Here is a 12,324-nt window from a genome sequence, read left to right as displayed (position 1 = left end):
CCAGGTTCAAGCAATTCTCCTGCCTCAGCCTCCTGAGTAGCTGGGATTACCGGTGCATGCCACCACACCTGGCTAATTTTTGTATTCTTAGTACAGACAGTGTTTGGCCTTGCTCATCTCAAACTCCTGACCTCAGGTGATCCACCCACCTTGCCCTCCCAAAGCGCTGGGATTACAGGCATGAGTCATCGTGCCCTGCTGGAAAAACAACATTTTTCTCTACTTCAGATACAGTAACCTATCTAGATAGCAAAAGCGTAAGAAATGTTAAAATTAAAACAAAGAACTACTCACATGTTATCTGTAAGGTAGCAAATATATCACTTTCATTCATTCATTCATTCATTCATTTTTTTCATTCACTCCATAAATATTGATTAATACTGTGTGTTTGGTATACTGGAAACTGCAGAGACCCTTGTGAAGAAATAGCAGTCCATCCCAGATGGCTAGGGATAAGATTTTATATATTTAGGCTTATAACTGATAAAGAAGAAAAATGAGCAGTTTGTTTTCAAGTTACTAAAATGGTAAAAGTATTTCAATTTACAGAGGCTGGTGACACAAACTAAAATGCACTATGAGGAATTAAGACACAAGTGGCCCGGGCGTGGTGGCTCACGCCTGTACTCCCATCACTTTGGGAGGCCGGGACAGGCGGATCACGAGGTTAAGAGATCAAGACCACCCAGGCCAACATGGTGAAGCCCCATCTCTACTAAAAATACAAAAATTAGCTGGGTGTGGTGGCAATCGCCTGTAGTCCCAGCTATTCTGGAGGCTGAGGCAGAAGAATCGCTTGAACCCGGGAGGTGGAGGTTGCAGTGAGCCAAGATGGTGCCACTACACTCCAGCCTGGCTACAGAGAGTCTGTCTCAAAAAACCAACCAACCAACCAACCAACCAACCAAACAAACAAAACTGCACAAGTGAATGAAACCGACCAGACAAGGAAAACTGAGCCTCTCTTTCTTCAGTATCAGGAAGAAGATAATTGAATGATGGGAAGTGCAACTGATGGTGAGCCCCTCCAAGGTGAGAATTAGACTTGCATTTTGTTGCTTCAGATATGAAGAATGCAAACCCAATATTGCTAGCTTATATGAGTTTTTAAGGAAAACTCAAAAATCCATATTTTATGTGAAATTAACAAATATTTGAAAGGTGATGACTAATTAAAATTGTTTTACAGTACTGCTAAAAGCCAAAACTATGACAGCCAATTCAAATATATTTGTGGCTACATTTGGCCAGCAGCCTGCCATTTATGACCGGCAGTTTATAGTATTTTTACATAATAATATTTTCCACATGGATTATCTCATTTAATACTAAAAAATACCCCTGTGATGTGGGTAGCAGTATTCTTATTTTACTCTTGAGAAAATTGAAGCTCTGAGTTTAAAGTCTTGCTCAAACTTAGATACCCTGTAAGGATAAGAACAAGATTCAAATCTAGAATATCTGACTTCCAATCAAATTATTTCTATTCCAACTAGCAGAAGCGACCTTAGAGTAATTTTTTAAATTCGAGCTAGCAGGAGAAACATTAGAGACATTTTTATATTCCAGCAAGCAGAAAAAAAAAAAAAAAAGTTAGAGAGGCTTTTTTTTTTTTTTTTTTTTTAACTTGACCAGAGGCATTGGTCAATACATAGCAGAGCAGGTACAGGAATTCAATCTGCATGATACTTTCTTTATTGCTTTTATTTGAGTGACTAGCTGCACTGAATTCCGGTACCAAATGAAAAAAAGTTTTGATTTTGTTACTTAAATAACAGTTATATTTGTACAATTAATGGTTGAATCATCATTACATGTGTAATAGACAACCTTGAATTAAATCCATTTTACCTTTTGCCTATAGGGCAAATTAAGCAGCATCAATATCAGGTCTTATTAAAATAAACTTTTGTCTGTTTCCCTTCTACCCTCCTAAAACAACCCTGTCCTCGTCAGCCAGGAGACCCATTCATCTATCAGCCTATATGTTGAAATGGATTGATGAAATCAATGAATCTGTGAAAATACAGGACTTCTACTAAGCCAAGATAAGACTTAACACATAATTGGGAAAAAAAACCATAACTGGAAAAGTGAGAAGAACTTCGAAATATTTCTTTCCACAGGTCTAGGTCTTATGACAATATTGACACAGAATTGTGTAAATGACTTTATGGCCTTTTTAAACTTTATATAATTACATTAATTATTTCAAACAATGTACAAAGACATATTATCAAAAAAAGTATTACATTCCTGTGTTCCAATATTCTCAGATCCCTTCTTAAAAACATCATCAAAAACGTCATCATTACCAGCTATTTTCTGTATCACAGATTTCACTTCTTTCAATAAAACTCACCAAGTACTCTAAATTTTCAACCCACCCTGCGCTCTCCAGCCCTATTTCATGTTCTTTTTTCTCTTACCACAGATTTCACTCCCTCTAGAGCACACACACACACACACGCATGCACACACACACGTTACTCTTAAGAAAATTGAAGCTCAGACTCTCAAGTCTTGCTCAGACTTAAACACCCTTTAAGGATAAGAATATATGTATGTTAGAGGGATATAAATAACATATATAAATTTATGAATTGCCTTATTATTTATATTTATTGTTTATTATCTCTCTCACTAGAAAGTAAGTTGCATGAGCACTTGGATAGTCTGTATTTTAACCATACACTTTATGTGCTTAAAACAGGCATTGTCATTCAATAAATATTTTTTGAATTAAGTGGATAAATGGCTGGATATATCCAGAAATATCCTATGGCCAGTAAGGCATAGTCTATCTCCTGTATTCCTTAATGCTTTTCTACCCAAAGGTTAATGTGTGTGTATGTGTGTGTGTATATATAATATATAATAAATAGTATTGTAAATGTTGCTTTCTTTTACATAAAATTTCCCAATATTTTTCCAAATTAGTAAATATAGATTAGCAATGTACTAAATTAGTACATGTACATAAAATTAGTATAGTACATAAATTAGTACACAAAGTATTATCTTTCAATATCTTAAGTTTTCCAAATTAGTACATTAGTACATATATGCCTCATTCTTTTTTAACAGCTACATAGGAATGTATTGTACTTTACAAAATTTATTTTGGCATTCCAGATTGTTTAAAATAATTTGCTACTACAAACAATGCTGTAATGAATATCCTTATGTAAATCTTTGCTCTTACATAATATAGTATAATATCGTAATATAATAACTGTAGTTATTATAATAACTGTAGTAAGTTCCTCAAATAAAATATGTGCCTTTTAAGTAGTAATGAACACTGTCAAATTTCCCTACAAACAGATTTTCCAGTTTACGAAGGATTATTAATGTGCTCATTTGTCAATCTTTAGCTAATATGGCATACCATGATAATCTGAGGTGAAGATGGTACAAAGTGCAACTTAAATTTGGATTTGTCACACTATAAATGTGATCTGTGATCTTTTATAAGATCCATTGGGTGTTGTAGAGCCTCTTCTTATTGATATATGAAAGAAATCTCTTTGCTTATTAAGAAAATTAGTCCAGATACAGTGGCTCACACTTGTAATCTCAGCACTTTGTAAGGCCGAGGTAGGAAGATCACTTGAGCCCAGGACTTGCGATCAGCCTGGGAAATATAGTGAGACTCTGTCTTCATGAGAAATAAAAAAATTAGCTGAGCATGGTGATACATGCATGTAGTCCCAGCTGCTCAGCAGCCTGAGGTGAGAGGATCGCTTGGGCCTAGGAGTGAGAGGTTGCAGTTAGATATGATAGTGTCCCTTCATTCCAGCCTGGGTAATAGAATGACAGCCTGTTTCAAAAAAATGAAAACAACAACAAAAACCCCCCACAGATCTTAAAACTTAATCTCCCATTCCAGCAGTGTAGCTTAAAAAAGGGAAAAGTAAAAGAAATACAAGAAAATTAGTGTGCTTTGTTGGTCTTTCTTCATCCAGCTTATTTATACATTGGTTTTTTGTGTGTTTTATACCTTGAAGAAATTTTTTATTTTCTTTAAGTCAAAAAGACCATGGGTTTCTTTTCTAAAAAATGGGTTATGAGTTTTTGTCACAGTCATACAAAATAATTTTTTTATCCCCATGTTAATTTTGGTACTTGTATAATTTTCATGATTATCTTTAAATACTTTATGCACCTGGAAGTAATTTGGGTGAACAAAATAATGTAGGAATACAATTTTATCTTTTTCTAGATTGCAGTAATTTCTCTTAATGGAACTCCTAAGGTCAGTCCTATTTTACCTTTGTTTTACTTAGTAATTCCTCATTTCCATTTAAGTTAATTTTATTGTTTTTATTGTTCTTTATTTTCATCCCTTCTTATCACTAAACATTTACATAAATATTTTGGAAGATAAATTCAGTCTTTCATCACTAATTATGATGCCATAGGCTTTATGTAAATGCAAATTATCAAGCTGAGGAGATTCCCTTTATTTTTAGTTTTCTGGGTTCTTTAAAATCATGAATAATATTGAATTTTGTCAAATGCTCTTTCTGCATCAATTGGCATGATACTCCTAAATTTCATCTTTAGTCCATTAATGTGGTAAAATTGATTGTCAAACACTGAAACAGCCTCACATCCCTAGAATGAACCACACTTGGTGGTGGTGTATAATTATTTTTTAAACTAATTTTTAAACTCTTGACATATTTTCTAATAGTTTGTTAAACATTTTTTGCTATGTTCATGAAGGACATTATTCAGTAGTTTCTTTTTTGGTAATATTTTTGGTTTCGGTATCAGAATAAAATGAATTGGATTCCTTTTTCTTATATTTTAGAAAGAGACTGTGTAGAATGTTAATTCATCTTTAAACATTTTATAGAATTCTCTAGTCAAATCATCTGGAACTGGAAATTTCTAACATATTTATAGGGCTATTCAAATTATCTATTTCATATTGGATTAGTTATTGTTTGTGCTCTTCGAGGAACGAGTTCCTTCTATCTAATTAGTCAAATTAATATGTGTAGAACTATTTATAGTATGCCCTTATTATTCATTTCATGTCAGCAGCGTCTATACTGATATCCCCTGTGATATGGTTTGGCTGTATGTCCTCACTGAAATCTCATCTTGAATTGCAATCCCCACAGTTTGAGGGAGTGACCTAGTGGGAAGTGTCTATATCATGAGGGTAGTTTCCCCATGCTGTTCTCATGATAGTGAGTGAGATATCATGAGATCTGATGGTTTAAAACCTTTTAGCAGTTTCCCCCAGCTCACTCTCTCTCTCTTCTGTCACCACATGAGGAAGGTCCTTGCTTCCCCTTCACCTTCCATCATGATTGTTAGTTTCCTGAGCCCTCCACAGTCATGCAGAACTGAGTCAATTAAACCTCTCTTCTTCATAAATTACCCAGTCTCAGGTAGTTCTTTATAGCAGTGTAAAAATGGACTAATGTAGGAAAGTGGTACTGGCAGAGTGGGACACTGCTATAAAGATACCTGAAAACGTGGAAACGACTTTGGAATTGGGTAACGAGGAGAAGTAGAAAGAATTTACAGGACTCAGAAGAAGAGAGGAATATGTGGGAAAGTTTGAAACTTCCTAGAGACTTGTTGAGCAGTTTTGATCAAAATGCTTATAGTGTTATGGACAAGGAAGCCCAGGCTGAGTGGGCTCAGATGGAGATGAGGAACTTATTGGGAACTGGAGCAAAGGTCACTCTTGCTATGTTTTAGCAAAGACACTCATGGCATTTTGATCCAGCCCTAAAGATCTATGGAACTTTGAACTTGAGAGAGATAATTTAGAGTATCTAGCAGAGAAAATTTCTAAGCAGTGAAGCATTCAATATGTGATCTGGCTTTTTCTGAATGGATACAGTCATATGCACTCACAAAGAGATGGTTCGAAATTGGAACTTACATTTAAAAGGGAAGCAGACTGTAAAAGCTTGGAAAATTTGCAGCCTGACCATGTGGTAGAAAAGAAAAACCAACTTTCTGTGAAGAAATTCAGGCCAGCTGGAGAAATTTACATAAATAATGGGGAACTGGATGTTAATAGCCAAGACAAAGGGGAAAATGTCTCCAGGGCATTTCAGAAATCTTCATGGCAGCACCTCCCATCACAGGCCTGGAGGCCTAGGAGGGAATAATGGTTTCACAGGCTAAGACCAAGGTTTTGCTGCTCTGTGGAGCCTTGAAACATATACCCTGCATTCCAGCCACTCCAGCTCTAGGCATGGATAAAAGGGGGCCAAGGTACAGCTCAGGCTATTGCTTCAGAGGGTGCAAGCCCGAAGCCTTGGCAGCTTCCATGTGGTGTTGGGCCTGTGGGGGAACAGAAGACAAAAGTTCAGCTTTGTGAGCTTCTTCATAGACTTCAGAGAATGTATGAAAATACCTGGATGTCCAGGCAAAAGTCTACGGCAGGGGAAGAGCCCTCATGGAGGTTCTCCATGAGGAGAACCAGCCTCAAAGTACAATGCAGTGGGGAAATGTTGAGTTGGAGCCCCCACACAGAGTCCCCACTGGAGCACTGCCTAGTGGAGCTGTGAGATGAGGGCCACCATCTTTCAGACCCCAGAATGATAGATTCACTGACAGCTTGCACTGTGCATCTGGAAAAGCAGCAGACATTCAATGCCATCCTGTGAAAGCAGCTATGGGGCCTGTATCTTGCAGCACCACAGAGGCAGAGCTGCTCAAGGCTTTAAGAGCCAACCTCTTGCATCAGTGTGAACTGGATATGACACACAGACTCAAAGGAAATTATGTGGGGGCTTTACAATTTAATGGCTGCCCTGTTGGATTTCATACTTGCATGGGGCCTGTGGTCTTTTTGTTTTGGCCAATTTCTCCCATTTGGAACAGGAGCATTTACCCAATGCCTGTACCTGTACCCTCATTGTATTTTGAAAGTAACTAACTTCTTAAAAAATTTTTATAGGCTCATAGGCAAAAAGGACTTGCTTTGTCTCGGATGAGACTTTGTACTTGGACTTTTGAGTTAATGCTGGAATAAGTTAAGACTTTGGGGGATTGTGGGAAGGCATGATTGGTTTTGAAATGTGAGGACATGAGATTTGGTAGGCACCAGAGGTGAAATGATACGGTTGGCTCTGTGTCCCCACCCAAATCTCATCTCTAATTTTACTCCCCATGTGTTGAGAAAAGGACCTCACGTGAGCTGAATGGATCATGGGGACAGGTTCCCCCATGCTGTTCTCATGATAGTGAGTAAATTCGCACAAGATCTGATGGTTGAAAAGTGTTTGGCAGTCTTCTCCTTGCTCTCTTTCCTGCCACAATGTGAAGAAGGTCCTTGCTTCCCCTTTGCCTTCCACCATTATTGTATGTTTCCCAAAGTCTCCCCAGCCATGCAGAACTGTGAGTCAATTAAACTTCTTTCCTTTATAAATTACTCAGCCTTAGGTAACTCTTTATAGCAATATGAACATGGACTAATACAACCTGTTTCATTTCTAATATTGGTAATTTGTGTCTTGCCTCTTTTTTCTGTCAGTCTTGTTGGACATTTGCCATACTTATTGAACTTTCAAAGGGGCCAGTTTTGTTTCTGGTTGATATTCTCTATTGCTTTCTTGTTTTCAGTTTCATTGATTTCTATCTTTATCTTTACTACTTCCTTCCTTCTTGCTTTGGGCTTATGTTTCTCTTTTAATTTATTGAGGGAGGAGCTTAGATTATTGAATTGTGACATTTTGTTTTTTTCCAATGTAAGCATTTAGTGCTATAAATCCCTCCTTAACTCTGCTTTAGCTGAATCTCACATGTTTCAAAATTATAATGTCATTTCCAACCAGTACTGTATAAAATTTCCTTGAGATCTCCTCTTTGATTCATGGATCATTTAGACATGATTGTTTAGTTTCAAAGTGTTTGGAGATTTTCTTGCTATCTTCCTATTATTGATTTCTAGTTTGATACCATTGTGGTTAGGGAACACACTCTCTTTGTTCATTTTGTATTGCTATAATAGAATTCCACAGACTTAATAATTGTATCTGGTAATGCCTTCTTGCTGTGTCATCCCATGGCAAAAGGCCAAGGGCAAGAGAGTGCACACAAGAGAGAGCAAAAGGAAAGGGTGCTGAACTCATTATTTGTAATGATGCTACCTTGCCTGTGATAATAGTAATAATTCATTTATTAAGGCAGAGCCTTCATGGCCTAATCACCTCCCATTAGGCCTCACCTCTCAACATTTTTGCATTGGGTATTAAGTTTCCAACACATACATTTGGATGAGACATATTCAAACCATAGCAACACTATGTACAATTTTAATTATTTTAAGTTTGTTAAGGTTTGTTTTACAGCAAAGAATACAGTTTATTTTGGGATATGTTCTATGGGCATTTGAAATGAATGTGTATTCTGCTGTTACTGGGTGAAACATTCTGCAATTGTTCATTTGATAATATTGGTTGAATTTTTCTATAGACTTGCTGAATTCCTGTTTAGTTGTTTTATTAATTGTTGAGAGAGGAGTACTAAAGTCTGCAACCATAATTATAAATTTGTTTATTTCTGTTTTTAGAACTACCAGTCTTTTCTTTAGATATTTGACAGCTGTGTTTTTTGATGCATATAAATTTAGGATTGCTATGCCTTCTTAGTGAATTAACCCTCTTATAATTATATAATGCTCCTCTCTGGTATTAGTTATTTTCTTTGCCTTGAAATTTATGTTATTTAATAATAATATAGGTAATCCTCCTTTATTGTAATTAAATATTGCATGGTCTTTTTCCATTCAACCAATTTATATTGATTTTAAACATTGGTATATTTAGGCCATTTACATTTAATGCAATTGGTAGTATGTTAAATCTGCTATTTTCTTTTTTGATTTTGATTTGTTGCATTTTTCTTTCTCTTTTTACAGATTTATTTTGTATTACTTTAACATTTTTAATACAATTTTGATTTAGCTATAGTGTTTGCCAGCATATCCTTTTATACAGATTTTTTGGTATTTCTTTAGGTATCATGTTATACACACCTGACTTACAGTCTACAGAGTCAATATTTTACCAGCTTGAATGATGTGTGGCAACCTAATCTCCTTTCTGTCCCTTTACTCTTCTCATTTATAATAAATTATCAAATATTTTTTCTATATACATTGAGAACTGTGTAAGTGTCATAGTTTTTGCTTCATCTTCCAAGTATAATCTAGAAAACTCAAGCAGAAAAGAAAAATAGTTTGTGCTGTTATATTTTTACTCTTTATGCATTCTAATTTTCCTGATGTTCCAATATTCTTTCTTGATCATTTTCTTTTAGTTTCCAGAAGTTCCTTTAGCCATTCCTTTAGGTTAAGTCTGCTAGCAACAAATTCTCTGTTTTCCTTCATCCGAGAAATTTTTTTAAATCTCCTTTCCATTCTTGAAGGATTTTTTTGCTGGATATTTGATTCTGGTTTGATGGTTTGTTTGTTTTTTCAGCACTTCAGATATGTTGCATCCCTTCCATGACTTTTGATGAGAAATCTGCTGTCATTCTATTTGTATTTCTTCTATGGCTAAGGTGTTGTTGTTTCTCTCTCAACACCTATCTATAAAAGAAATATCAACATCAAGCTTCTGAAAATGAAATATATAAATGTATTTGATATATATAATATATATTAATTATTCATTATATTAAAATTAATATAGTTTATTCATTTATTAATTGAATTAAAATATAGATTATCTTTAATATACCAATTGATTTGATATGTTATTTAACATATATTAATATATATTAGTTAAATTAATGTATATTTAATTTTCAGAAGTTTGATGTTGATATGACTTTTGTAAATTTCTTTGAGTTTATCTTGTTTGGCATTAACACAGCTTCTTCAACCTGTAGGTTTCTTGTTACATTCAGAAAATTCTCAGCCATTATTCCTTTAAGTATTTTTTCATCTCCACCCTCTTTTTCCTCTTCTGGGACTCAGATGACATAAGGGTAGATATTTTCTTATAGTACTACAGGTCTCTGAGGCTGTGTGCGTGTGTTTATTGGTTGCTATTTTTTTTTCTCTTTGTTGTTCAGGTTGGGTAATTTCCATCATTCCTTCAAGTTCATTGGTTTGCTCCTCTGTCCACTCCATTCTGCTGTTGAACTCATCCATTGAGCTTTTCATTTTGGTAGTTTTATTTTCCAGGTCTAAAATTTCCATTTGGTTCTTCTGAATGTCTTTTATCCTTTGCTGAGCCTTTTAACTTTTTATTTGTTTTAATTATATCTGTAGTTGCTCATTTAAACATTTTTATGATAAATGCTTTAAAATTCTTGTCAGATAAATTTAACATTAGTGTCCTCTCTGTGTTGGCATCTGTTGATTGTCTCCTCTTCCATAAGTTGAAATTCTCCAAGTTGTTGGTTGATGAATTTTAAAAAATTGAAACCTGGAAAATTTGAATATTATGATACCAGAACATGGATCTCATTTAAATTTTCCATTTTAGCAAGCCTCCTCCTTCTATATTACACTGGTGAGAATTGGGGTTCACCAGGTAGAGGTTCAAGTTCCCTAGATGGCCACCAAGTAGGAGGTTGGATAAATGGGGCCCCATCCTGCTGGGCAGGATGGGAATTCAGCTCCTCACTATGCCTCTGCTATACCAATGTCACTGATAGGGTTAGAGGTGCATCCTATGGCTCCCACTTGATCTCCACTGACACTACATTCATTACCACTTGGTGGTTGTGGGAGTCCTGACTCTCTACTAGACCTCCTCTGATATGTTCCTCCCAAATGGGAGGAACAATGTCTCCTTGCTGTCTGGTGGAGGTGAAAGTCCACACTCTTCACATCACATGGTCTCTTTGGACTAACTGCAGAGGTAGAGGCTTGTTACTATCTGGTAGGGACGAAAGTCCAAACTCCCCATGATGCCTTCTCTTACACGGTCCTGGTGTGCGGGGTAGAGAGGGGTACCTTCTCATATCAGGATGGGGTTTGAAGTGTACACTCCTCATTTGGCCCTTGCTCATGGGATTGGGATTGAGGATACAGTTTTATTTCGTAGTGTTTGCCTGAAGAAGACCAGTTATTTCTAAAAGTTTTCTGTATTGCTAGACCGTCCCATTTCCTGTCCTTTGACTAGAGAAATCAATTGTATCTTAGACCTTTGTCTGCACCCACTGGCCTATCTGGGTTGTAGGTTTCTCCAGCACTTAGTCTGGGATATATGAGACAAAAAACAAAACAAAACAACACAAAACAAAACAAAACAGAACCAGGGAACTCACCATCATGTTGCTTCCTAGATTTCTAAGGTTCTTATCCAATCTGCTTTATTTTCTTCATATTTCAGAGACTTATGTTTGTTTTCTACATTATGTGGAATGTTTACTATGTTGAAAGGGAGCAATAGGAAAAGGTATGTGTACTCCATTGTTCTCTACATGAGCCTTATAAATATACTCTTACATAATTTAGGGAACCTTGTTTAGATAGTGCAGATATTATATAATATAGTAAATTTCTTTATTTAGTACATTTTAACTCAGTATAAATGGTAATGAAGTTAATACTATTCTGCTTTCTCTTATTTTTTTTTCATTTCGCTCCTCCATCTGATTTTAGTTGGATGTATTTTTATTCTTAACATCTCAGTTGAAGTATTCTAAATTCTAGAATGTACCTTTATACACTTAAACACACTTACTGTATTATTATATTTAAATAATACATTTTGACACAGATCTCTCCCATGTACCCCACAACCTTTAATGAGGAAATAAGACCAGTATACCTATACTCCTTTGCCTTCTCTGTCTTTCCAGTTTATGCCTTGTTAGCACTATGTTAAAATCTCTACAATACAATTGTTATAATTTATAATATTTATCTTTGGTCATGGAGGCATAATTTCCACAACTGTTTTAAACTTAGCCTTAACTAAGATGAATGTAATGTTTACTAATAGTCTTTTTATCAGATATTTCCCATTTATTATTTGGCTGCTTAAATTTATCTTGCAATTGTTTCTTTAAAGTATTTTAAGGCTACTATATTTCCAGCAACTTTTTAAAAAGTGGTTAATTTGCCACCATATTACATTTGAATAACAGCTAACAGTGTATAAAATACATGTCACATTTTTTCCTCATGAACTTAATAGGCATTGATTAGCCATATGTTGGCAATGAATACTGCTATGAGGTAAAAAGTCAGACTGATTTTTCTCATTCTTAAGTAAGCTCATATTTTTCCTTATATCCTCAATGGAGTTTCCCCTTGCCTTTAAGCCACTGTAACTATTATTTCCTGAGATAAAATATATTCATTCAATATGTAGCCTCAGA

The sequence above is a fragment of the Trachypithecus francoisi genome, unplaced genomic scaffold, assembly GCF_009764315.1.
Source record: "Trachypithecus francoisi isolate TF-2019V2 unplaced genomic scaffold, Tfra_2.0 Lachesis_group0, whole genome shotgun sequence".
Taxonomy (NCBI): Eukaryota; Metazoa; Chordata; class Mammalia; order Primates; family Cercopithecidae; genus Trachypithecus; species Trachypithecus francoisi.
The sequence above is the reverse complement of the archived record's forward strand: the minus strand, read 5'-3'. Positions refer to the sequence as shown.